Raw genomic sequence first — 27,045 nt, 5'->3', positions numbered from 1 at the left:
GCGAGGTTAAGAGAGACAGAGAGGAGGTTAAGAGAGACAGAGAGCGAGGTTAAGAAGAACGAGAGCGAGGTTAAGAGAGACAGAGAGCGAGGTTAAGGGAGAGATGACGAGAGCGAGGTTAAGAGAGACAGAGAGCGAGGTTAAGAGAGACAGAGAGCGAGGTTAAGAGGACAGAGAGCGAGGTTAAAGAGACAGAGAGCGAGGTTAAGGAGAGACAGAGAGCGAGGTTGAGAGAGAGAGACAGAGAGCGGGTTGAAGAGAGAGAGACAGGCAGAAGCGAGGTTGAGAGAGAGAGACAGAGAGCGAGGTTGAAGAGAGAGAGACAGAGAGCAGAGGTTGAGAGAGAGAGACAGAGAGCGAGGTTGAGAGAGAGAGACAGAGCGAGGTTGAGAGAGAGGACAGAGAGGTTGAGAGAGAGAGTGAGAGAGGTTTGAGAGAGAGAGTGAGCGAGGTTGAGAGAAGATGAGAGTTGAGTAGAGAGTAGCGAGGTTGAGAGCTAGAGAGCGAGGTTGAGAGCTAGAGAGCGAGGTTGAGAGCTAGAGAGCGAGGCTTGAGAGCTAGAAGCGAGGTTGAGCAGCTAGAGAGCGAGGTTGAGAGCTAGAGAGCGAGGTTGAGAGCTGAGGAGCGAGTTGAGAGCTAGAGAGCGACGGTTGAGAGAGAGAGACGTAGCGAGGTTGAGAGAGAGAGAGCGAGGTTGAGAGAGCGAGGTTGAGAGAGAGAGAGCGATGGTTCGAGAGCGAGGTTGAGAGAGAAGAGAGCGAGGTTGAGAGCGAGGTTGAGAGAGAGAGAGCGAGGTTGAGCAGCCGAGGTTTGAGGAGAGAGAGAGCGAAGGTAAGAAGGAGAGAGCGAGGTTAAGAGAGACAGAGCGAGGTTAAGAGAGACAGAGCAGGTTAAGAGAGACAGAGCGAGGTTAAGAGAGAGAGAGCGAGGTTAAGAGAGAGAGACAGAGAGCGACGGTTGGAGAGGAAGAGACGAGAGAGCGAGGTTGAGAGAGAGAAGCGGGGGAGGCGAGTTGGAGAAGAGAGAGCGGGGTTGAGAGAGAGAGGCGGGGGTGAGCCCTCGCTCTCTCTCTCTCAACCTCGCTCTCTCTCTCTCAACCTCGCTCTCTCTCTCAACCTCGCTCTCTAGCTCTCAACCTATCCCTTTCTCAACACCTCCATCCCTATATCTCCATCTCAACCCCTCTCTCATCTCTCCAGCTCCCTGTCCTCCCTCTTGTCTGAGTTTGCCATCATTGATAGGGCTTTGCACTTTGATAACCATCCCCCTCTCTTTCAACCTTTCTCTCTTTGAAAAAAAGAGACGCTTCGCATTGTGACAAGCCCTAAAAATAAATCCCTGCTGTGCCCCTGTAAAAAAACAAGCGTATGTCAAAAAAATACTTACTACAAAATAGGCCAGGGGACAACTTACATGTGATATTTCATCATTGTAACCCGTTTGGTGATTGTTAATGCTGATATTACTGTGTTATTTCATCATCCACGTCAAAACCAGGCAGGAATACAAATTGATCACACTGTAAGGTATACAGGACATTAATAAATGTGCAGTGATACAGGACACTGTAATAACCAAAAGGAACTATAGGCTGCAAACTATATGTTACAAAAGGGAGTATATGTCGCAAGGGCACGGTTTATGTCTTTACATGTGTAGGCCGTCATTGTAAATAAGAATTTGTTTCTGAACTGACTTGCCTTGTTAAATAAAGGTTACACATGCAATGACAAGGGAAAGTGTTATGGGATGCCAACGAAAGCAGCAAGACAGAGGGCTTCACCGAGTGAAAAGCATCCAAACGTGAACTGACAACGTATGAACTGCGATGAGGATGAGACAACACAAAACGGAGGTAAAATATGGGCAAAAATAAGAACAGAAGTACCATGTTGGATCTTGCAGTGTAGTATTGTTCTTCCACGCAGTCCAAAAAATCGTCAGAGTCGGGCTGTTTAGTAGACAGACCAAGAAAATACAGATTATTCACAGTCATGGGGTATTTCAAAAAATTATCACACACACACAGTTTAAAAAAAAGTTGTGTTTAAGTTCTCTGAAGAGATGGGATGAAGGTTGGGTTAAAAAAAAAATATAAGGGGTGAGAGACTCAAAAGGCTGGCCAAGGTGCCAAAAGGATACCATGCAAGTGGGGCCTTCAGAAAATAATCTTTCATGGACATATGCTTCTAAAATAAGTGACCGACCTTCCCCTCCAACCAAAGCACATCAAAGACAGAAGTTGAGAGAGAGAAAGAGCATGGTATTACAAGCCTACGATTTTTTTGTTGATGATAAAAATAAAAATAAACTCTCCTTGCAAAAAAATATACAAATATATTTAGAATAATAAAGATTATTATTTTTTTTTACAAATTCTTTAGTCCCCCAAATGTGTGTGTGTGTGTGTGTGGCTGGGGGGGTTATAAAAAAAAGCATAAAAGAAGAGAATACTTCAAGACTGGAGGATTGGAAGGTACTGTGTACAGGACTTGATGACTGATTGTTTATTTACACTCACACACACACATTCAAACACTGCTATATTTAAACACTGTTCAGACTAGGTTAGATATTTAATTGGAAGGGTTAGAAAATGTATTTAACAACGTGAGACTCTCACCCCTTCGGTATCTTGAAGTCAACATACAAACTACAACTCGTATCTGTTGACTGTGGGTACGTCCCAAATGACACCCTATTCCATATATAGTGCACTACCTTTGACCAGGGACAATATGGTGTCATTTGGAGTGCACGCTCTGGGTTTCCTATATATCTTTGTATGCAGGCGTCTGTCGTCGCTATTATACCACATACAGTTAATATAGTCTATATAACATATCACCAAATACTGTAGTATGCCTCATCCAAAATACAATGCACAGTTATGGTATGAGAGCAGTGCAATAGCAATAGCAGTAGCCATGGAAATTGTGAGGTTCTGAATTTAACCAGTCGTTATTGTTGCAAAGCGTGATTTGGTTGGTCGAAAAGTGTGAAATGTTGATGGGCATGTGTTTGTGTTTGTGCGTGTGTTTGTGTGTGTGTGTTAGGAGAGTCACTCACTGCTGGTTCGTGATGAGGTTCAGTCTCCTTCCTAAGCAGGGGATCAAACTTGACTTGATCGACTATCAGTGTTAAAAAATGAAACACAGAGAATTAAACAAACTGCAGTACTAAGAAATGAACACACAACACATTTCGAAATATAGTCACAGTGGCCTGGCAATAAAAAAAATTAAAAACTGCATGCGTCGAACAGTAACATTAGCACAGAATATCACTAAAGATCGCTTACGGGCATATTACTACTAGTGCAGGCACTTTCCCTCCTATATAATCCCTGTGGGCACTGAGTCAAAACTAAATGGCAAAGATTAAGACCCTCAGATATAGAGTCCCTGAATGAACAGTAAGCAGTTCCCCATGCACCTTTTGCACATGCAGGTCGAATATTCAAGTCTCTTGGAAAGTGATGCTCAGCGACTCAGTGAGTGACAAAAAGGAGAGCTGGAAAGATAAGGAGCGAGTGTGGGGGAGAGGCAGAGAGAGGAAGGAGTGGTTTTCCATACTTAACCACAAAAGGTCATGAGAAGGACCGCTCGGGAAGAAATTTGAAAAGGCTTTCGTTACATTGTTATAAATGTGACATTATAGATGTCATACCCAGTCACAATGACCTTAGTAGATGTTAGATTGTGGCTACTCACTTGATGCAGTCGTAAATAAAAAAGGTTTTTATAATTTCAGCCAGTAGTTTTGAAAGTAGAGCTCACAACCCAAAACGGGTCCCCGAACATTGTGCACAATTGCGTAGAACATCAGTGCATGTGGGGTGTGCATGTTGGGCTCACCCAGCAACCTCATTGGACAATACTGTGCTGACCTGATCCCGCCTCCCACTTTAACCTTGCAACCTTATTGGACCTCATTCCACCTGCCAATAAACATTCTCTATCAAGTTCTGTTGTTGCAGGCTAGCTCCCATTGTAGGGTATGGTCCCATCAGACTAATATGGCAAACGAGCAAGCAAATGTTATAAAGTAAGTTTAAACAACGGAAAATGTACACTTCTACAATACATGACCATAAGTTTGTGGACACCTGCTCGTCAAATATTTCATTCCAAAATCATGGTTATTAATATGAAGTTGGTCCCCCTTTACTATAACAGCCTCCACTCTGCTGGGAAGGCTTTCCACTAGATGACGGAACGTTGCTGCGGGGACTTGCATCAGGCACTGATGTTGGGCAATTAGGCCTGGCTCGCAGTCGGCGTTCCAATTCATCCCAAAAGTATTCGATGAGGTTGAGGTCAGGGCTCTGTGCAGGCCATTCAAGTTCTCCACACCGATCTCGGCAAACCATTTCTGCATGGACCTCACTTTGTGCACAGGGAAACTGTCATGCTGGAACTGTTTACACAAAGTTGGAAGCACAGAATTGTGTAGAATATTATTGTATGCTGTAGTGCTAAGATTTTCCTTCACTGAAACTAAGGGGCCTGGCTTGAACCATGAAAAACAGCCCCAGACCGGTATTCCTCCTCCACCAAACTTTACAGTTGGCACTATGCATTGGGGCATGTAGCGTTCTCCTGGCATCCGCCAAACCCAGATTCGTCTGTTGGTGGTCAAGCGTGATTCATCACTCCAGGGAACGCGTTTCGCGGCTGAGCTGTTGTTGCTCCTAGACGTTTTCACTTCACAATAACAGCACTTACAGTTGAGCGGAGCAGCTCTAGCAGGGCAGAAATTTGACGAACTGACTTGTTGGAAAGGTGGCATCCTATGACGGTGTCTGAGCTCTTCAGTAAGGCCATTCTACTGCCAATGTTTGTCTATTAAGACTGCATGGCTGTGTGCTCGATTTTATACACTTCTCAGCAACGGGTGTGGCTGAAATAGCCGAATTCACTAATTTGAAGGGGTGTAGGCCTAAGATGAGTAGGCCTAACGAACAGCAAAAGCCCTAGCCTATGTCAATCTACTATCCCCCATAGTACAAAGGTTAACCTATTCTATCCTGTGCGAGAAATAAATATTGCAAACATAGTCTGGGACAGTTGTGGGATGCGATAGTTCCCAAATTAATATAACCACTAGCATCCCAAAAACTTTTTTAAGCAATTTGGCTGACGCAACAGATCAGAACATTTAGCTTAAAATGTTGATCAACTATTAGGCTATTTCTTCACATTATAAGTGCAGCAATGCACACATGGTAGTAGGCTATAAGCGTGAATGTTCCATTAGAGGAAAACACCATTATCAAAAATGACCGCAAATGCAATTATCCATGTAATGTTTTTATTATAAAGGTGCATTTTTTTATTAAGGTGAAAATGACCTTCCCCAAACTTGAAACTCACGCGCTGCTTATGTATGCCAGTTAGGCTCTACACCCCTTGTAAAGCGGATTAATGTGCTTAATTTTAAGAAGTTATTTGGCCACTTAAAACATATACACCTATGGACTAGGCTACATGACGTATGTGACTATGATTAAAAAAGTACCCAAAAAAAAGGCATTGTTTCTTATGCTGGGCATCATTCACAAGTGATAATATATAATTCACAAGTAATAGGCTAATATTGTCACCCATCAGACTATTATTGATTTAATATAGTTTTTACATATACTAAATAATATATGTGTGAAATATGTTTTTATTTAGAATGGACCATAATCATGCACCTGTATCGAAACATGGTCGGCAGGAAAAAATACATGTAATCTATGCACTTAAATTGCGAATGGAGGACACTTTTCCCCGTGGTTTATTTTCATGCCAGCCAGATACTCCTGTTGTAAATATAAGCAATGTGCTTAATGTTAAGAAAGTTGAGAAATAAATATAGTAGGCCTAGCCTATAGAATGCTGATCCTCCTATTTTTATTAGAGGCCATTACTCTGTTTTAACACACAATTGCATAGCCTACTGAAATGTTGCGCAACATTAGCTCATGGGCTCTCATGAAGTGTTTGATTCGATTTTTAAATACATTTGCATTGATGTCAGAGAGATTAGAGGGACAATAGAGTGCTGAGTACCAGGCAGTTACAAGTTTGATAGGCTTAATGACCATCGGCAGCATCGGGGCTGGGAGAAGCCTAATTTACTGTGAGTAAACGGTCACGTGGAATTAGACTGCCTTCATGACTCGTGACTGCCGGTGTGGTGGTAATACGTTCACCCTAACTGCCCTAGTCATGAGTGCTTATGACATACTATGGCATGCTAATGTCACTCTTATAACAGTCTTATACCAGAGGGATTAAGTAAAATGGAGACACTCACAGTTGATCTCAGAGTGGGTCTTCCCTTCTCGTGTGTTCCCAGAGCGAATCCGATGCGGCACCGATACAGGGGGCTGTCAAAACAGATAAAGTGGAGTGAGGGAAACAGTACAACACTAACTAGCCTGGTCCCAGATCTGTTTGTGCTGTATTGCCAAATCTTATGGTCATTGTCAGCCCAAACCGATCTGGGACCATGCTAGGAATACATTAGTCGCAAGGCAAAAATGTAGCATTGTCTGATCCAGGCATTCTGACATACATACCACCTACAGTACCTATTATGAAAGTGTTTGATATTATTTAAATGTGCTTGTATGCATCTGACACGCCCGTAAAATTGAATTTAAAAAATGATCAAATTGTATTTTAAAGTATTGTGGTGGCAGCTTTATGTAATGGGTATGCTGGTCATTGGCAGGGACCGGGGAATTTGTCAGGATCAAAATAAATATGAAAAGGAACAAATCCCAGGTAAAAAGGAAAACCAACCTGAGTCTTCTGAAAACCTAACCCTGGGGTGGAGTTGTATTTTTCAGCGAGACAACTACACACATTGTTATGCCAAAGACACACCTGAATGGCTTTCCAAGAGGTGTTGAGTGTTCCTGAGTGGTTTCGTCTCAGTCCTGAATTAAAAGTTGCTTGAAAATCAGAGACGAGGTTGAATTATTCCTGTTCATCATTGATTCCCAACCAAATTTACTGAGCTTAAGCAATTTTGACAAAAATAATGGACATATGTTGCCCTAAGAGTTGTGCAAAGTTGGTAGAATATTATTCACAGCTGTAATGGCTGCCAAAGATACTTCCACCAAGTATTAACTCTGGGGTGTGAAGACATACGCAATCAAGACATCTTTGTTCTTTTATTTTAAATTCATTTAGAAATGTTTCTATCATGTGGAGTAGGTTGTGTAGATCTGTAGGTAAAAATTCCAGTGTAATCCCTTTTTATATGTAATTTTAAGGCAGCAAAATGTGAAGACTGTGCAAGGGGTGTGTAGAAAAATATTCAAGACCCCTTCACTTTTTCCACATTGTTACGTTACAGCCTTATTCTAAAATTGATTAAATTGTTTTTTCCCCCTCATCAATATACAGCGATTACAGCCTTGAGTCGTCTTGGGAATGGCGCTACAAGCTTGGCACATCTGTATTTGAGGAGTTTCTCCCATTCTTCTCTGCAGATCCTCTCAAGCTCTGTCAGGTTGGATGGGGAGCATCGCGGTACAGCTATTTTAAGATCGCTCCAGAGATGTTCGATTGGGTTCAAGTCCGGGCATTGGCTGGACCACTCAAGGGCATTCAGAGACTTGCTTCCGAAGCCACTCCTGCGTTGTCTTGGCTGTGTGCTTAGGGTCGTTGTCCTGTTGGAAGGTGAACCTTCGCCTCAGTCTGAGGTCCTGAGCACTCTGGAGCAGGTTTTCATTAAGTATCTTTTTACTTTGCTCCGTTCATCTTTCCCTCAATGCTGACTAGTCTCCCAGTTCCTGCTGCTGAAAAACATCCCCACAGCATGATACTGCCACCACGCTTCACCGTAGGGAAGGTGCTAAGTTTCCTCCAGACGTGATGCTTGGCATTCAAGCCAAAGAATTCAATCTTGGTTTCATCAAATGTGAGAATTTTGTTTCTTATGGTCTCAGAGTTCGTTAGCTGCCTTTTGGCAAACTCCAAGCGGGCTGTCATGTGCCTTTTACTAAGGAGTGGCTTCAGTCTGGCCACTCTAACATAGATGCCTGATTGATGCAGTGCTGCAGAGATGGTTGTCCTTCTGGAAGGTTCTCCTATCTCCACAGAGGAACTCTGGAGCTCTGTCAGAGTGACCAAGGCCCTTCTCCCCCGATTGCTCAGTTTGGCCGGGCAGCCAGCTCTAGGAAGAGTCTTGGTAGTTCCAAACTTCTTCCATTTAAGAATGATGGAAGGCATTGTGTTCTTCAGGACCTTCAATGCTGCAGAAATGTTTTGGTACCCTTCCCCAGATATGTGCCTCGACACAATCCTGCTCTGACATGCACTGCCAACTGTGAGACCTTATATAGACAGGTGTGTGCCTTTCAAATAATGTCCAATCGATTGAATTTATCACAGGTGGACTCCAATCAAGTTGTAGAAACATCTCAAGTATGATCAATGGAAACAGGATGCACCTGAGCTAAATTTCAAGTCTCATAGCAAAGGGTCTGAATACTTATTTACCCCCTGCCCTGTATTTATGTTTATTATTTTTCATAAAATTTGTAAACATTTCTAAAAACCTGTTCTCGCTATGCCATTATGGGGTAGTGTGTAGATTGATGAGGATTTTTTTTTTAATAAGGCTGTAATGTAACAAAATGTGGAAAAGGGGAAGGGGTCTGAATACTTTCCGAACGCACTGTATATAGCGTCAAGAGGTAAGATCAGAGATCTGTATATAATGATGAGATGATCATGTTGTCTTGTCCATTGCGGAAGGCAGGCGACAAGTTTAGATTTTGGTGCGAGTGAAACCTCTCGCTTCATCTCTTCCTCTCTGGAAAGACCAGTATAATGTAACGACAATCAGCGATAACGATGATGAGAGAAGAACAAGAATTCAAACCGTCTTGGCAGCCGGCACATACATGCCAAATGGCACGCTATTCCTTTTATAGTGTACTACTTTTGACCAGACCCCTATGGACCCTAGTCAAAAGTAGTGCACCATATAGGGAATAGGGTTCCATTTGGGACACATTCCACAAGTGAGTCACGTCTTCCTAGCAACCTTCCACATTTCCCTGATTAAAAAGGCTGGTGTAAAAATAACACCACTGAATGTCGCACTTTGATGGCACGTGTAATGAAAATGACCCTCCCTTCCACTAAGCCATGTGGGGAAAATCATTAGTTGGCTGCCAGTCTTCTTCTGTGTCATGACTATAAGAAATGGCTGCCCATAGTGCACTAATTACGAGCACAGCCCTAGTGCACTATGTAGGGACCAGGGTGACATTTGGGGGCCGCCAAGGTAGTCCCAGGATGGCTTCCACTGTTATTTATTTAGCAGTGTGTCCTCCCTCGCGCATCAGAGGACATGCACTTTACTTTATGTGAAGGGCTCACGGTGGAACTAACATTTCCAGGGCACAAAATGGCAGTTGAAGGACGTCCTTCACTGCCTGGTTGTTTTTGAAGAAGAGACTAAAAGCATTTAGAGCCAAACCGTCGGAAGCCAAGGGCTTCTCCAGCACAACTTAATCTTGGGACATAATATAGGACCATTCTTGTCTACATTTTATTCATTTAGCAGATGCTCTTATCCAGTAGTGAGTGCATACATTTTCATACTTTTTCGTAGTGGTCCCCGTGGGAATTGAACCCACAACCCTGGAGTTGCAAGCGCCATGCTCTACCAACTGATCCACACGGGTCTACCGTTATACTACCTGATGTAAACATTTTACAGTACTCAAATGGTAAAATGTATCATACAATGTAGCTTTAGCAAGGACCCAATGGTATCACACCATTCTCCACGTCAAACAACTTCAGCACATGCCTATTTCTGATGTTACACCCCAACACACTTCCCATGCACAAACGTAAAGACAACTAACCACACATCTATGTCTGTGTGCACACAATCTCAATTACCAGAGCAAGCAAACACACCCATATAGGCCCACAACGCGCGCACGCACACACACGGTACCTCTCTGCCAACGGAAAAGCGTGGGAGTCGCCGAGATAGGGGGACAACGGGTTGAAACACACCCCAGTATGAGCCAAAGCAACCTCTTGTATTTCAACTAAGGGCAAAGGAGAGAGGCAGAGACACTCAGCCCAACTGATGAGAGGAGTTGAGGAGGAGTAGGGTGAAATTGCCCTTAGATGCTGATCTTCGGTCAGTTTTGCAATTCCCCCACTAATGGTTAAGGTTAGGCTTGGGGGAAGGGAAGCTGATCATAGATCTGTACCTAGGGGAAACTTTACCCCGGAGCAGTTGATGACAGGGAAGGGGGTGAAACGGCCTAAAGAATTCCTTTAAGGCACAGAGTCAACACCTACAGTCAGTTATTATGGGCCTTGGACAATGTGACTACTGCCAGCTAAAGTGACAGTGCAACTTTTTGGAATGAGTCATGCGTACATTTGATGAGACGATGTTTTGAGGAAATGTAAAAAATTTAAAAAATTAAAAATTGCAGGCAGCTAAGAGGCTAATTAATGCTTATGCTAAGGCTAATACATCTTTAAAATTCAAACAAACATATATAGATGCTGTATAGTATTATACATTCTGTAATTGTCTAACAAATATGCATTTAAGTGTGCCAATGAACAAGACAGAATGTTCAGTCAGTGTATTCTAGTGTAATATTGACAAAGATAAAAGTACCGCTGAGTGTGAACACCGTGGCTTTGAATAGCAAAAGCCCTCCCGTCAAACTCTTGCTGTGCATTATACACAGACTAAATTGACCCCTAAAACCTACAGTGACAAAATGTTCTGTATGACAAAGTACAATGGATGCTCTACAACCAATGATCGTCCTTTATAGTCAATTAAAATGATTTAGGGCCTTGATCAATCAAAACCAGTAACCAGGAATACAGGATAAGACAAAAAAAATCTAAATTATGACTATTTCCGCTGTGAGAATTGATGTCACCATTTAAAAATGGCGACTTCAGAGGCAACCTAGCCTGGGTGCCAGTCTGATTCTGCTATCTTGCCAACTCCTTATGGAATAGTTATGCCAAATGTTTGGATTGACACTGAGTGTCAAGGAGTTGGAAAGATTGTATTAACAGACTAGCAAAGGTTACCGGTTTTGATTAAAGGAGGATGTGTCCCGTGAGTGTCTGCAGCTGTACTGTACCTCCTCGGGCTCCTCGGGCTCATCATCTAAGTGGTCGTCGTAGGAGGAGTGGTCCGGGTCGCTGGCCTTGTCCAAGAGCTCGATGGCCAGCGTTCGACTTAGAGGTTGCGAGACAAAGGGATGCTGGGAAAACATCAGGGGACAACAATGAAGCCGAGTTCATACTGTAGGATAGCCTGGTGTCGGATCTGGTTGTGCAGTCTTGCCAACTCCTATGGTTATTGATGGGGCAATGACCATAGCAGTTGGCAAGACAACACAAACAGATCTGGGACCAGACTAACCGTAGGAGACTATGGGCCAGATTCAGTCAAGAAAATCCACGTGTCAGATAGATTGCATTATGAGAAATGCAATCGAGTAAAACAAATTAATCATAGCTCTCAATTATTTAAAAAAAATACATTTCCTGCTGTGGTTGTTCCCTCTTGAGCCAAATAGCAGTTGAATAAAAATAGGAGTTGGCTTGGCTTGGGGAAAATGTTATCTAAGATGAGATAAGATACAACTTTATCCATCCCCTTAGGACAATTAGATTCAGGGCTAAAGTGGTGCATCTGATATGTACTGGCATACAAACACTAGACAGACAACACATTTAGGCTGCGTACCCAAATATGGGCATACGGTGCCATTTGCCTCAGACAAGCATGACACAAGACATTATCACATTTGTATTACATGCCTGTGCAATAGATTATTAAAAGGCTAAAGAGTAATGTGTAAAAAGGCACTTTAAGTGAGGTAGACCTAAACAAGATTTCTAAGATAAAATGTAAAAACAGTTGAGCCTGTAAGAGTTAGGTGGGTTCCTCTGTCCCAAGTTTATTTGAGTAATAAGCATGGTCGAGTTCTAAGAACACAAACCGCAGGCTAATAGTAAATAAGAGTTGCTACGTGGAGACTGAAGCACTTTCTACAATTGCGACATCCTTTTTTGGACTGTTAAATAAATGTTTAACCATTGATTCTTTAAGAATCTTTTAAATGCCTCATGAGCTCAGCTCAACTGTCGTACACCACCAGAACCCAAAATGTAAGCTTGTTTTACTTGAAAACATACACTGTATAGCCTCAAAACGCATTACTGGGGGCAAAATGCCCGCCCTCCTGGACACCTACACCACCTGATGCCACAGGAAGGCCAAAAAAAAGAATCAAGGACATCAACCACCCGAGCCACTGCCTGTTCACCCCGCTATCATCCAGAAGGCAAGATCAATACAGGTGCATCAAAGCTGGGACTAAAGACTGAAAAACAGCTTATATCTCAAGGCCATCAGACTGCTAAACAGTCATCACTAGCACATCAGAGGCGGCTGCCTATAGACATATATTAGGATTCACTGCCCACTTTTAGAAATGGATCACTAGCCACTTTAATAACGTTTCAGTATCTAGCATTACTCATCTCAACTGCGCTCCACGCTATTCTACGGTGTCTTAGTCACTTTAATTGTGTGTAAATATTCCATCACCCATCTCATATGTACAGTTGAAGTCGGAAGGTGACATACACCTTAGCTAAATACACTCAGTTTTTCACAATTCCTGACATTTAATCCTAGTAAAAATTCCCTGTTTTAGGTCAGTTAGGATCACCACTTTATTTTAAGAATGTGAAATGTCAGAATAAAAGTGGAGAGAATGATTTATTTCAGCTTTTATTTCTTTCATCACATTCCCAGTGGGTCTGAAGTTTACATACACTCAATTAGTATTTGGTAGCATTGCCTTTAAATTGTTTAACTTGGGTCAAACATTTTGGGTAGCCTTCCACAAGCTTCCCACAATAAGTTGGGTGAATTTCAGCCCATTCCTCTTGACAGAGCTGGTGTAACTGAGTCAGGTTTGTAGGCCTCCTTGCTAGCACACGCTTTATCAGTTCTGCCAACGAATTTTCTATAGGATTGAGGTCAGGGCTTTGTGATGGCCACTCCAATACCTTGACTCTGTTGTCCTTAAGCCATTTTGCCACAACTTTGGAAGTATGCTTGGGGTCATTGTCCATTTGGAAGACCCATTTGCGACCAAGCTTTAACTTCCTGACTGATTGATGTCTTGAGATGTTGCTTCAATATATCCACATCATTTTCCTACCTCATAATGCCATCTATTTTGTAAAGTGCACCAGTCCCTCCTGCAGCAAAGCACCCCACAACATGATGCTGCCACCCCAGTGCTTCACGGTTGGGATGGTGTTCTTCGGCTTGCAAGCCTCCCCCTTTTTTGGTCATTATGACCAAACAGTTCTATTTTTGTTTCATCAGACCAGAGGACATTTCTCCAAAAAGTACGATCTTTGTCCCCATGTGCAGTTGCAAACCGTAGTCTGGCTTTTTTATGGTGGGTTTGGAGCAGTGGCTTCTTCTTTGCTGAGTGGCCTTTCAGGTTATGTTGATATAGGACTCTTTTTACTGTGGATATAGATACTTTTGTACTTCCTCCAGCATCTTCGCAAGGTCCTTTGCTGTTGTTCTGGGATTGATTTGCACTTTTCGCACCAAAGTACGTTCATATCTAGGAGACAGAACGCATCTCCTTCCTGAGCGGTATGACGGCTGCGTGGTCCCATGGTGTTTATACTTGCGTACTATTGTTTGTACAGATGAGTGGTACCTTCAGGCATTTGGAAATTGCTCCCAAGTATGAACCAGACTTGTCGAGGTCTACAATTTATATTCTGAGGTCTTGGGCTGATTTCTTTTGATTTTCCCATGATGTCAAGCAAAGAGGCACTGAGTTTGAAGGTAGGCCTTGAAATACATCCACAGGTACACCTCCAATTGACTCAAATTATGTAAATTAGCCTATCAGAAGCTTCTAAAGCCATGACATCACTTTCTGGAATTTTCCAAGCTGTTTAAAGGCACAGTCAACTTAGTGTATGTAAACTTCTTACACACTGGAATTGTGATACAGTGAAATAATCTGTCTGTAAACAATGGTTGGAAAAATGACTTGTGTCATGTACAAAGTAGATGTCCTAACCGACTTGCCAAAACTATAGTTTGTTAACAAGAAATGTGTGGAGTGGTTGAAAAAATTGTTTTAGTGACTCCAACCTAAGTGTATGTAAACTTCCAACTTCAACTGTAAATGTCCAAATGCAATCAACAGTTTATCATTAATACAGTGAATGTCTAATACATGTTTGATGACCAATTCCTAAGCCTGGTTCGCTCTGTAGTAAATTATAAATGATGCATAGCAATGTTGAACTCAATGAAAATCATGCAATGCTCATGGATTGTAGTAATTATACATATTTTGTAAGCTGGTGTAGGCAATATTCCCAAAAGGAATATGATATAAATTGTAGTGGTAGCACTGATATACAATTATTCCAGTCACTGTACAAGCATCTCAGACTTGATATAGCCTACTACACACATTGCATATAAAAGCACACACACACACACACACACACACACACACACAATGTGAAAGCAGAAGGTGCTATTCACAGCCAAGCGCAATTAACAGCTTGTCAATCATCGCCAGGTGGCGATTACACACTCACCAAATTGCCATCATTCATCATATTGAAACACACACATCAAAGAAAACAGTTGGACGTCTGGACTCCTTACCTAGTTTGACGTACCCGTTGTCTGTCAACAGTATGTTTGCTCCCTTTGTGCAGATAAAAGAAAATTACAACTTCAATGGATTTGCAGTTGCATAGGCCTATGTAAGCATTTAGTACGTTTATACATATTTTTTCTCAACAACGTATCAAATGTCTAACTAACTTGTATCTGCACATTGTCAATGCAGTTTCATTCATGCAGCAGTCTCTTAACAAGGCTATCTATCGAACGAAACTTCGCATGGGAACGACCAAACGGGAAAAGCCTGAAGTGACTTTGAAAGATGTCTTGTTGGGGATTAAAATGGTGGCTATTAGTGTCAGAAATGTTTTTCATAATGGCTATTACCCGTCTATGCCAAGAAATTCCTGAGGAACACCCAAACTACTGCAAATGTTTTTTTGTACATGTCTGGGTGAAGGTGTTGTTGGTCTACTTGTGTGTAGGTACAAGCTTGTGTACAATTATTTTCTTGAAGAGGACAATCAACTCGATCCTAATCTACACAATGCATTCCTGCTTGAAATGGTTATTGTCCCAGTCCCACCTTACCTTTGTGTACTCAATTCTATGCAATGGAACCTGTCATTTTCCCACCTTACCTTTATGTCTCTGTGCATTTTCCCTTTGTTGTGTAGATAGTAGAGACCCTGTGAAGGGAAAAATGCAGACAGTGAGTCAGTCCATTGACCTCTTCACAAATAATATCCCATCCTAATATGGTGCCCCTTTTAAGCCAATTCACATTCAACTAAAATCAGCCACATACCTTTCCAAAGCAGAACAGAATTGTCATTTTACCAGGTAAGCAATAGTCTGTTTGCTTATTTTTTTGCGTTTTGTAATAATGGATTTATTATGATATAATAGTTGTGCGTATCAAAAATCGAACAAATCAATGACAACAATAGTCCTACGATGTTGCTATTGCTAACGGCTGTTTTCAATCTCATTTTGAGCGGATGGATAAAATCGAAAAGGTAAGAGGCAGTTCAAAGGCTTTGAGCTGAAAGACATCTGTCTGAAGAGGAGTGAATGCTCGAGTGCTGGAGGAGGCAAACTGAATGGACGTACCTGAAGAGTTTCTCGAGACACGTAGGCTATTTGTGATTCTGTAAGAGGCCCTGTCACTGAAAGATAAGGAGAGACATGGTTGGAGCCTGAGAAGCACTGGTGCTTTATTAAAAGGTTCCTCGCCATTGGTTATTGAGACAACATCTGGTACCTGAACTCAAATGTATCATGTATTTCATTAGTATTATTTCAGCTAAAAGTCTTATGTGGGCACACATCAGCATTTCAAGTTACATCAATATTGCTTGTTGGTTAAATTTGCCCCCAAAAATCATCAATGTACAGTTTTTGTGTCATTTAACCTAAAAAATAAGGGTTCATGGTGGGCAATGTAGGTTCAGGGTTCACAATTGGATATTGATCTGACAGCTTTACCTGGCAACGTTAGGTTATTTGAAGGTCATTATTGGGACTCTAGAATAGTTATGACCGGACTGAACAGACCAGGCACAACAGGACCCTATTAAAAACAGAACAAAAATATATTTGCTACTGAATTAGACAAGAGCTAGATTCCTAGGTTCTTCTTAGATTTCAATAACATTTATAATCCTATACAGTAAATTGCATATTCTCAAATGAGGTCGCCTGTGTAAACAAATAAAATAACGGTCTATTCAAACATGATCCTCCGGAATTGACTCACATGTCTGTCTGCCTGTCTTCGGTTTGAGTGAGAACACACATCATACTCCATCCTGCTCCAATCCTAGGCTGTGTGGGTGGGAGTGCTTTGGCCATACCACTGAGAGACGAATCTTCTTAAAACGTTCTACTAAGTAGATGGCAAGTCATGATAGCACCAGTTGATTGGGGTCTGATTAAAAGATGCAGTTAGTGACATGACGGAGCTAATTCATCTAACTTTCTCTTAGGGCTCTAAGGGGTATATCAAAAAGCAGGGTCACCAAGTTAGCCAGTTGAATCAATTATAACATTCCCATTTTATTTTTTATATTTTACCTTTATTTAACTAGGCGAGTCAGTTAAGAACAAATTCTTATTTTCAATGACGGCCTAGGAACAGTGGGTTAACTGCCTTGTTCAGGGGCAGAACGACAGATTTTTACCTTGTCAGCTCGGGGATTCGATCTTGCAACCTTTCGGTTACTAGTCCAAAGCTCTAACCACTAGGCTACCTGCCGCCCCTTTCAAGCTTATCGTTCCAAAAAATGAGGAATTTACTTCCAAATAGTTACACAGGTTAGCTGGCTAACTCATTGATCCTGTTTGATGGGTTCTGACTTCTTAACTTGAAATATTGTTAATCATCGGGTATCCTTTGGAAAGGAGAAGGGCCACAGTCTAGTTTCTACACCAGAAGTTAATGGTTATCTGTAGGAGGAATGTATATGGTGGAGGCAATTAAGGTTGGACATGTGTAAAGGAAAGGCAATCACACGGTTGCGGTCACTGATAAGGGTGGAGAGCTGTGGATTAGTGAGGAATGGGGGCAGAGGTCAGGTCAGGTCACATGACGGGAGAAGGAACAGTTTATTACCCGCATCACTTAACTTCCTACCTAGCAATAAAGACGTCATCTTTAGAGGGAAGGAGGAGACTTCACCCAAATTGGGGTATATATATATACTTGTGCTGGTGGAAACATGTCTTTGTTAGTTCAGCTGTCTGATCCATAGGGTGAATAAACTTGGTTTGAGATGTACTAATCGTCCGTGAGTTAGAACCTAACGTGTTTAAAATCGAAAACTCAGTCTAAAATGACCTCCTTCCTTTATATTCTTTCTTTCATCGGCACTGACCTGAAAGAACCTACACAGGTGACAGCATACTCCCAGCTAGGGTCTACCATACTGCTTTCACCTATCCTCCATGTTCAGATCAATGCAGATGGAAAGGAGAAAAGGAGAGGAAGCTATGTTAGACTAATCAACATGCCCCCTTCCTAAACGATGGAGGTTAAAGGAATGTAACGCTGCGACAAACCTACTGGGCATTGTGAAGGTCACGAGGGACAGTGCGCCGAGCACGTAAGCCTTCCCGTTTCGACCCTCTATTTACTCCGGAGACGTAGACGGAGCCTAGGGTTGGGGACATTATGAGCAGCGTGTCGTCTCCGTGGCAGCGGGGAGCCGATATGTGGGAGGGATGAGATCAACGGTAGTTGGTGTGTCGACTGCTGTTCTGTCTCTCTAACGAGGGGCCTCGCAGCCGCCTGAGCCCAGCACAGTCATTAAGAGCAGAATCAACACCGTCTCTGTGCGAATGTATGTATGTGTCTGTGTGTGCGCACAAGTGCAACAACAGCTGCTAAAGACGGCCGCTCTAATGACCTGTTCTTTAAATGGGCAATCTGCAGTTCAAACAATTACAAAGTGGTCACGCCACCAGTACTTTCGTAAATAGCTCAGGGATGGAGCTGAAGAAATGTAACTACTCAAATGTATAGATGGAGATATGGATGCAAAAACTGACCATTCATGACATCAAACTTATAGTTTTAGGCATGTTTTAAATCTATACAGTGTTTGTTTACAACTACAACGCTTACAAACATTGGAGTAAAACCAGCTTATATTTTGGGTTGCGATGGGGTAAGACAGTTGAACTAAGCGCGTGAGGCAATATATAAGTTATATTCTTCTAGAATAAAATGGATATATATATAATCTCTTTTAAAATCCGAAAATGGATGTAGCAACTGCAGATTTTCCCTTTAACGACCAAGATAATAAGAATCTGTTCACTGTCTGTCTGGTTATGTGGTAGGAGCTAGGTTACGTCCTACATGGCTACCGATTCCCCCTGGGCCGTAGTATAAAGTAGTGTACTATAAAGGGAATAGGGCGCCATTTGGGACGTACCCCTAGTAAGAGGACGTCTAGCTTGAGTGAGGAATTAGCTTAAAACCACACACCGAAACGTATTGAATTTGGCTTCATCGAACCGGTTGAGCCAGCTGTCATTTTTCAAATGCTTGTGTGTGTGTGTGTGTGTATGTGTGTGTGTTTGTGCGCTGTATGTTGTTGTGTATGCTTACCGTGATACATGTCTTGTAGGGACCCTCCCCCGCAATATTCCATACATATCCATAATTTATCTCTCCTGTAAAGAGCAAAAGGGAACAAATTACATTACAATCGATACTGTACGGCTCAAAATAGTCTGAGTAAAAAGCAAACGCAAAGAGGCGGGGTGGAGTCTGGGGGGGGCAGAGAGAGAGTATGGATGAATGCTTTAGGGAGTCTTTCTAGGTTGTGACACAGCATGATGCAGTTTGGCTATTAGGCCACAACTGCCCTCCGGCCAACCAACGCGTTAAAACTTCTCAAAATGGCCACCCTCCACCTCCCTCACCTCCCCTTGTCTTGAGCAGTTCAATACAAAGCATTTCCCCGGAGCTAGCAATTAGCCACATTGTTAGCATGCTAGCGTTAGTGCGGCTAGGCTTGGAACGGAGGCTCTGACCGTAGCTTGGCTGCAGTGGAGAACGACTCTACGCTGAGCCTGTGTGTGTGTGTGTGTGTGTGTGTGTGTGTGTGTGTGTGTGTACTTCAAAACCCGTGAGTGGCTGGGAATTGACTGAGCCAGAGCAGGGGTGGAGGAGGGAAGCGTAGGTTTAGAGGTGGTGACGGAGGGAGCGCGGGGTGCGGGCCTTTAAATATGCTACCTTAAGTAACTGCCAAAGTAGGCCACGATGTTAGAGTGCTTGCAGTCCTTCATCATGACGATTTCCTGCTGCACCACCACAAAGTCCTCCCCTGTGGAGAGACGGCAGACGTGAGGCAAGAGAGAGAGAGAGCAGGTGAGAGAGACAAATTAACATACACACATAAACACACATTTATAAACACATACACGCATAAATGTATACAAACTTGAATATGTTTTCTTTATTTTTACAATTTTCTACATTGTAGAATAACAGTTAAGACATCAAAACTATGAAAGAACACATATGGAATCATGTAGTAACCAAAAAAAGTGTTAAACAAATCAAATATATTTGATATTTGAGATTCTTCAGATAGCCACCCTTAGCCGCGATGACAGCTTTGCACACTCTTGGCATTCTCTCAACCAGCTTCATGAGATATCACCTGGAATGCATATCAATTAACAGGTGTGCCTTCTTAAAAGTTAATTTGTGGAATTTCTTTCCTTCTCAATGCGTTTCAGCCAATCAGTTGTGTTGTGACAAGGTAGGGGTGGTATACAGAAGATAGCCCTATTTGGTAAAGACCAAGTCCATATTATGGCAAGAACAGCTCAAATAAGCAAAGAGAAACGACAGTCCATCATTACTTTAAGATATGAAGGTCAGTCAACACGGAACATTTCAAGAACTTTGAAAGTGCAGTCGCAAGACCCATCAAGATCTATGATGAAACTGGCTCTCATGAGGACCGCCAAATAAATGGAAGACCCAGAGTTACCTCTGCTGCAGAGGATAAGTTCATTAGAGTTACCAGTCTCAGAAATTATAGCCCAAATAAACAAAAGACTAGCTGGGAACTTACAGAATGGGCCAAAAAGTAAGCAGACAATTACAAACTGTGCAATAGTCTGCATACTGACCCGATGCGCAGAGATAATGGCTCGGGTGATTGATTTAGCAGAATCAATGCGTTGTTTGTAATCTATGCTAGTCCCTTTTGATGAAGGCATCTGTCAAACTGGCAAAGCTATCACTGCAAACATTAAGCTCCACACCTCCCAAATGAGGACCATACATCTCAGAATCAATGAGCCGCACGACGTCCAACTACGATCACTGAGGGGAATCAATTCCACAGATCATAATTACACGGGCTGGGAATGTTCAGTTTGGCAGCTTGTCAACACCACCAGAAGGCCAGTGTTTCCRGACACTCAACGCTATTCTAATGCGGGGGAGTGCGATGGACTTAGAAACAGGGGATATAGAAACCAATAGAAGCTACGTTTTGGAGGCCTGTCTCCTTGAGGTTGCACTCAAACACATGCACACACACTCACAGATAAAGAAATAATCTCAATGACAAGGCGGCAGTAAATAGCCCTTGATTAAAACCCGCGGGGATGCTTGCATTTCAATTTCAGCACGTCTGTCAATACGGGATGCGTGCCGCCCATTCAAACCCCGCACTCTCCATCAGCACTGTTGCTATGTCAGCGCATTCCTCCCAGGCAGAGCTATCGTGTGCAGCTCCACCCAATGCTACTTCAGAGGGAGAAGCAGGGCACGTTTATTGGTCTTAACGAGAAATGAATGCCCATGAAGCTCTCCCTCGCCTTCGATTGGCCCAAGGGACGGAAGACAGGGCCCGGTTGATTGGCTGATTGGGCGAGAATCAAATTTATTTCCTCCGACAATGTCCCCTGGGGTTCGTGGACCTGACGGCGTCGATCTGGGCTGACCTTGATCTCTGGCTCGGATCTCAACATCTATAAGCATGTGCGTCATCTCATGCGCGGCGGAACAAACGCTTTGGAGGAGAGAGAGAGAGAGAGAGAGAACAAAGTCACTTTAGTGTGACTGCTGGCTTAATGATGGACGCTCCAGGCCTCATTAAAAAGCTGATCTATTTTTTTTTTAATACCTCTCTCTCACCACTCTTCAATATTTCTACGCCTGTCATTCGCTCTGCGTTCAAAATCCCTTGTGTAGCCTCAATGAGAGATGAAAATAAATATCTAGGCTGGCTTATGTAATGGCTCATTAAAATGTATGGAAGATGCTGGATATGCAAGGCGAGGGTTGTGAATAGAGTTTGCGCTGCAGCAAGAAAAAGCCCTATTAATAAAGTTTACACGGACCCTATGATTAATTAAATATCGGTGGAGGGGCGGTTTTGCGGGTCATTTTCTGCTTACGGCCTCCTCCCGAGGGAGCGTCCCTGGATTCACTTTCAACAGTGACCAAGGTCAGATGGCCCCTGGCGCTTCCTGTCGTGGTGAGCCTGTCCTTCTCCGGTGACGCAGTGACATTTTCCCAGTACAGAAGGGATTGGAGAGAGGGACTGACTCTGGGTGAAGTTTCCCCTAGGTACAGATCCAGGATTAGCATCTCCTGCTCCAATCATAACCTTAACCATTAGTGGGGAAAAGGCTAAACTGACCCAAGATCAGCGTCTAGGGGCATGTAGGACTGCCATCACCTCTAAGTGCTAATACCAAAGGAGTGACTTTGGATAAACTGTAATGTTAGCTGAATTGCTTACATTTTTTAAAAGTTAAGAACATGGCGTAAACAATAACTCAAAAAGTAGTTCACTCTTATGTATTCTTTTTGATCACAATATTCTACAAATACACGGAATGAAGTATTTATCTGCAGTTACAAAACAGTGTTTAATAATTACATTCTGGTCACTAAGCACTTACATATTGTAACTGTATGGACCAATGGTAGTTTTTAAGTTTAGCCAACAGTAGTGAATTTTTCCTTTCATCCAAGGTGACATGGAATAAAGCAGTGCACTAAGCAATAGGATGCCCCGTTTGGGATGCTCACATACGCTGACAGTAAGCAAGGACCTCATAATATGATCTCATGTTGGCTAATAGAACAGCAAAAGAACAGCAAATGTTGGCAAATACCAGGGTTGTGCTCATTAGGCACCAAACGGAAGAAAAACGGAATTAAATGGAAACGCTCATTTTGGTTTTCCGTTGCAAAATGTTTTTAAACTTTTCCAGTTACATGCCCTAATGAACAGGATCCAGATTTGAGGGAGGGGGCCTTGTGCAAACAGATTGGCTGCGTTGCAATCTAGTGGAGTAGTTACAAAGATCTTGGCAGCCTCTAACCCAGATTCTTGGACTGTACATGGACATCACGAAGCACAAGATGAAGATAAAGCCTGGCAGCCAGCCCAAATGAAAATGAATTTATGACCGAGATGCCATTTGAAAATCAAACACAGATTAGAACAAATTGGAACAGGTCAAAAAAGCACATATTAAATGACTTATTTGAATTCTGCACAGCATGCCACTAAAGCGAGATAAGCCAATGAGATCCCTGCAAACTGTTGCTAGGGAATATTAGTTGGGCTTGCATTGAAAGCATCTTTGGGAAACAGTTTTACATTTGAGATTGAAACAGACTGGCAGATATAACAAGGTGCTGAATATGGTGTCCGGCGTTGGTTAACTGTGACATGTTAGAGGGTGTTAGCCGCCCACCCATTATTTTGTCTTTTTTTAACCCTTTTTCCTCCCCAACTTCATGGTTTCTAATTGGTAGTTACAGTCTTGTCTCATCGCTGCAACTCCCGTACGGACTCGGGAGAGGCGAAGGTCGAGAGCCGTGCGTCCTCCAAAACACAACCCAACCAAGCCCCACTGCTTCTTGACACAATGCCCACTTAACCCGGAAGCCAGCCGCACCAATGTGTCGGAGGAAACACCGTACACCTGGCGACCGTGTCAGCGTGCACTGCGCCCGGGCCCGCCACAGGAGTCGCTAGTGCTCGATGGGACAAGGACATCCCTGCCGGCCAAACCCTCCCCTAACCCGGACGATGCTGGGCCAATTGTGCGCCGCCCCATGGTCACGGACGGCATGCGACAGAGCCTGGACTCTAACCCAGAATCTCTAGTAGCAATGCAGTGTCTTCGACCACTGCGCCACTCGGGTTGGCCCCAGCCACTCACCCTTGGTGTGTCTGTGTGTTAGTCCACGCCACACACTATGATAGTTAATCACTCAGCCTATGTCTAGGCTACATAGGGTTCCATGGGTTCCACACCTCGAGCCATCGACCCTGTCACCAAGAAACACACTCATGGACACCATGGCGACATCATGGCGACATCTGTCAAGAGTGCTAGCTGCCCTGGCCGTGATGCGTACTGACAAGCACCTCCATGTCACTCCACGCTGTCACAGTGGATTGTGGCACCTTCCCCTCGTCATGCCGCGCCGTTGGCATTTTAAGGAGATAGGGGAAAACCTTGGCCACATTAATTTTAGATGGGGTTCCTGCAGTGCGTTAGCGTGAATGGCTAATAAGAGACCTCCGGGCCGAAATCAACTGCATGTGGTCCACCTGATAAATCTGGGCACAGACACAATCTCTGTCTCTTTAAAGCTTCTGACCCATTTCCAGCTCCAATTGTCACTGTCAATCTAGCAAACCATCAAAGCCCTGTCTGGTGCATTCTCTACCTCTAATGTACTGTAAGAAGAAAATAAAGCATTTAACCCAAAGACATCCGCAAGGGAAGTTCAAACAACATCAGAAACCCAATCTCGGACGTTATCTTAAGCCCGTGGATGTGTCACAAATGATAAGTCCACTATTTATAACCAGAGCCCAATGGGCCCTGGTCAAAAGTAGTTCACTATATAGGGAATAGTCATTAGAGACTCAACCTTGAAGTGACTGGTATTCCCAACAACTTCACAGCACAGTGTTCTTTTATGATAAACTGACTCACACACCTAACATTGATGGTCTTTCATAAAGGGGGCCTTGAAAAAAGTGCCTTGAGCGACTACATGCAGAGGGCAAAATACACTCCTATTGGCCTATTGATTTGATTGACGCACGTCCCTCGGCGCCAGTACTGCATGTTAACTCCATCGTCACACAGGCCTCTGCATAGAAAATCCTGTGATGTTGTATAGAATATGGTTCTATGGAACTCATTAATGAACATTTAAAGATATGGGGCATATCAGTTGTATTAGAATCCACACCTGTTTAAGATTAAAGGGATAGTTCACCCAAATTACTTATTTGGTTCCTTACCCTATGCCATGGACAATGACTCTGTAAGAACTGCTCACAAGGTAAGGTTACACATATGTCATTTTGTAATTTGGCTTACTATCCCTTTATATAAATAAAACATGGTTTACAGTCAGCTGTGGATGATAACACAACTGACACAAATCAAAGGTTAGAAATGACCATGGCATGAGCACAACCTAAAAATATGCCACAAATAAACCCTAAATCAATTCCTGTTATTGTAGAACTATGCAGTGTCCTTACAAGAATAGACACACAAAGGGAGGGAGAGGGAAGTTGCAGCAAATCAATAGTACCTGTTAAAGTTAAAAGCGCTACGACAGAGGTCCCCCAGTCCAAAAGCCTTGCAGAAATACTCTAGTCTTGAGTGTCTATACTAAATCTGATTCCCAAATGGCACCCTATTCCCTATGTAGGGAATAGGGTGCCATTTGGGACAAACCCCAAAAGCAAGACAGGAGCTGTCACAGCGGATATGGTAAAGAGGTGGTTTGACATTAAAAGGAGAGGATTGGGAGAGTCAGGGGGTGGTTCAATGCTGACTGACCCCTCAACCTTTCACCCAAGAATAGCTTTGGTAGTTGAAGAACAAGGACAATAACACACACGGCCACACGTGCACACATGCACACAAAATGATGAAAGTCAACACTGGATAACTACAGATGTAGGAACTTCATATGAGCCAGTTTGCTACAACAGAAAAATAATCCTGCAGCAACAGGATTTTTTTATGTGGATTATAATTAATGGACATTTTCATAGGGGTTGATACATTTTTTATAAGGGAAAATTAAGTCAAATGTCAAAGTGGAAATTACAAACTTCAGAAGCCTTTTTAAAAACCTCAAATACACCACAAGTTTTAAATGTCCTGTACTGTAAGAATGTACTCTTGCAACAGGTTATTCAAATCAAGATCCTATTCTGTACTGTATATTTAACAGACTGCCTGAAAGTTGAATATTAGTGGTCATACACACACACACACAAGTGTGCTTCGCACAAGCAGAGGCTGCTTCCTGTCTGAACTCTTACCATCCGCAACATCAGATAGTACCCCACAAGCCTCAGCCTCAGGCTGCATATCTGTACACGTACACACGTACGCACGCACACACGCACGCACAGATAACCGCACACATGCCCGTACACACGTGCACACACACTCACTCGCACACACACACTCACACACACACACTCAAAGTCCATCAAGCCTACCACCTGCTTGCTGACTGTCAGTCTAACAAGCCAAACTCAAAGTGAATCGCTGTTGATTCATAGAAAGAAAAAGTAAGTAAACATTTCTTTAGCCTAGCCTAGCCTACACCCACCAGTTCCCACCCCCTTGGTTGGTTCGACTATAGCAGCAACAGTTAACTGTACAATTATTATGAAAGTCGACTAAGACCAAAATGTTACTGAGATCCTAATAGCACCATACCTATTAGAGTCAGTAAAATACCAATACAATATCGTATGACTGTACAGAATGAGGTGTTCTAAACTCCACATTGACCCCTAGCCACCCATTTGCAGATCTGAAATAATTGGATTGGATAGGTATAAGCAATAAGGTAATAGCTCCACTTTGTCGTCAAATTTCAAAAGTCAAAAGATAGAGTTCAGTGTGTCAAATCGGAGGGCCTGTTGTCCGGGGCCTCTGGCAGTCTCTATGGGGGTGCCACAGGGTTCAATTCTTGGGCCAACTCTTTTCTCTGTATACATCAATGATGTCGCTCTTGCTGCTGGTGAGTCTCTGATCCACCTCTACGCAGACGACACCATTCTGTAGTCCTCTGGCCCTTCTTTGGACACTGTGTTAACTACCCTCCAGACGAGCTTCAATGCCATACAACTCTCCTTCCGTAGCCTCCAACTGTTCTAAAATACTAGTAAAACTAAATGCATGCTCTTCAACCGATCGCTGCCTACACCTGCCCGCCCGCCCAGCATCACTACTCTGGACGGTTCTGACTTAGAATATGTGGACAACTACAAATACCTAGGTGTCTGGTTAGACTGTAAACTCTCCGTCCAGACTCACATCAAACATCTCCAATCCAAAGTTAAATCTAGAATCGGCTTCCTATTTCGCAACAAAGCATCCTTCACTCTGCATAACATACCCTCGTAAAACTGACCATCCTACCGATCCTCGATTTTCGGCGATGTCATTTACAAAATAGCCTCCAACACCCTACTCAACAAATTGGATGCAGTCTATCACAGTGCCATCCATTTTGTCACCAAAGCCCCATATACTACCCACCACGGCGACCTGTACGTTCTCATTGGCTGGCCCTCGCTTCATACTCGTCGCCAAACCCACTGGCTCCAGGTCATCTACAAGACCCTGCTAGGTAAAGTCCCGCCTTATCTCAGCTCGCTGGTCACCATAGCAGCACCCACCCGTAGCACGCGCTCCAGCAGGTGTATTTCACCTTGGCCCTTGGTCAACCCCAGGGCCAATTCCTCCTTTGGCCGCCTCTCCTTCCAGTTCTCTGCTGCCAATGAC

General features: G+C 43.2%; 2 long non-coding RNA genes and 1 pseudogene across 5 annotated transcripts in view; 1 reads left to right on the top strand and 2 right to left on the bottom strand.

The window, feature by feature from the left end:
* LOC139027528 (uncharacterized) overlaps positions 1 to 1,876 on the bottom strand; it is a 6,613-nt gene extending 4,737 nt beyond the window's left edge. The window contains exon 1 of the long non-coding RNA XR_011479642.1: positions 1,079 to 1,876. This is a non-coding gene — a long non-coding RNA (uncharacterized lncRNA). The remainder of the gene's footprint in view (positions 1 to 1,078) is intronic.
* LOC111956209 (mitogen-activated protein kinase kinase kinase kinase 3-like) overlaps positions 1 to 27,045 on the bottom strand; it is a 95,002-nt pseudogene that overhangs the window by 33,519 nt on the left and 34,438 nt on the right.
* Positions 334 to 990, top strand: LOC139027523 (uncharacterized). Of its 4 annotated transcripts, none has more exons than XR_011479631.1 (6): positions 334 to 361; positions 407 to 451; positions 489 to 609; positions 674 to 707; positions 769 to 794; positions 890 to 990. It is a non-coding gene; the product is annotated as an uncharacterized lncRNA (long non-coding RNA). The 4 variants fall into 4 exon arrangements; XR_011479634.1 differs by having other exon boundaries at positions 338 to 361; positions 407 to 428; XR_011479627.1 differs by having other exon boundaries at positions 339 to 428.

This window comes from Salvelinus sp. IW2-2015, linkage group LG1 (genome assembly GCF_002910315.2).
Source record: "Salvelinus sp. IW2-2015 linkage group LG1, ASM291031v2, whole genome shotgun sequence".
Taxonomy (NCBI): domain Eukaryota; kingdom Metazoa; phylum Chordata; class Actinopteri; order Salmoniformes; family Salmonidae; genus Salvelinus; species Salvelinus sp. IW2-2015.
Note: the sequence above shows the minus strand (reverse complement) of the source record. Positions and strands in the feature narration are given on the sequence as shown.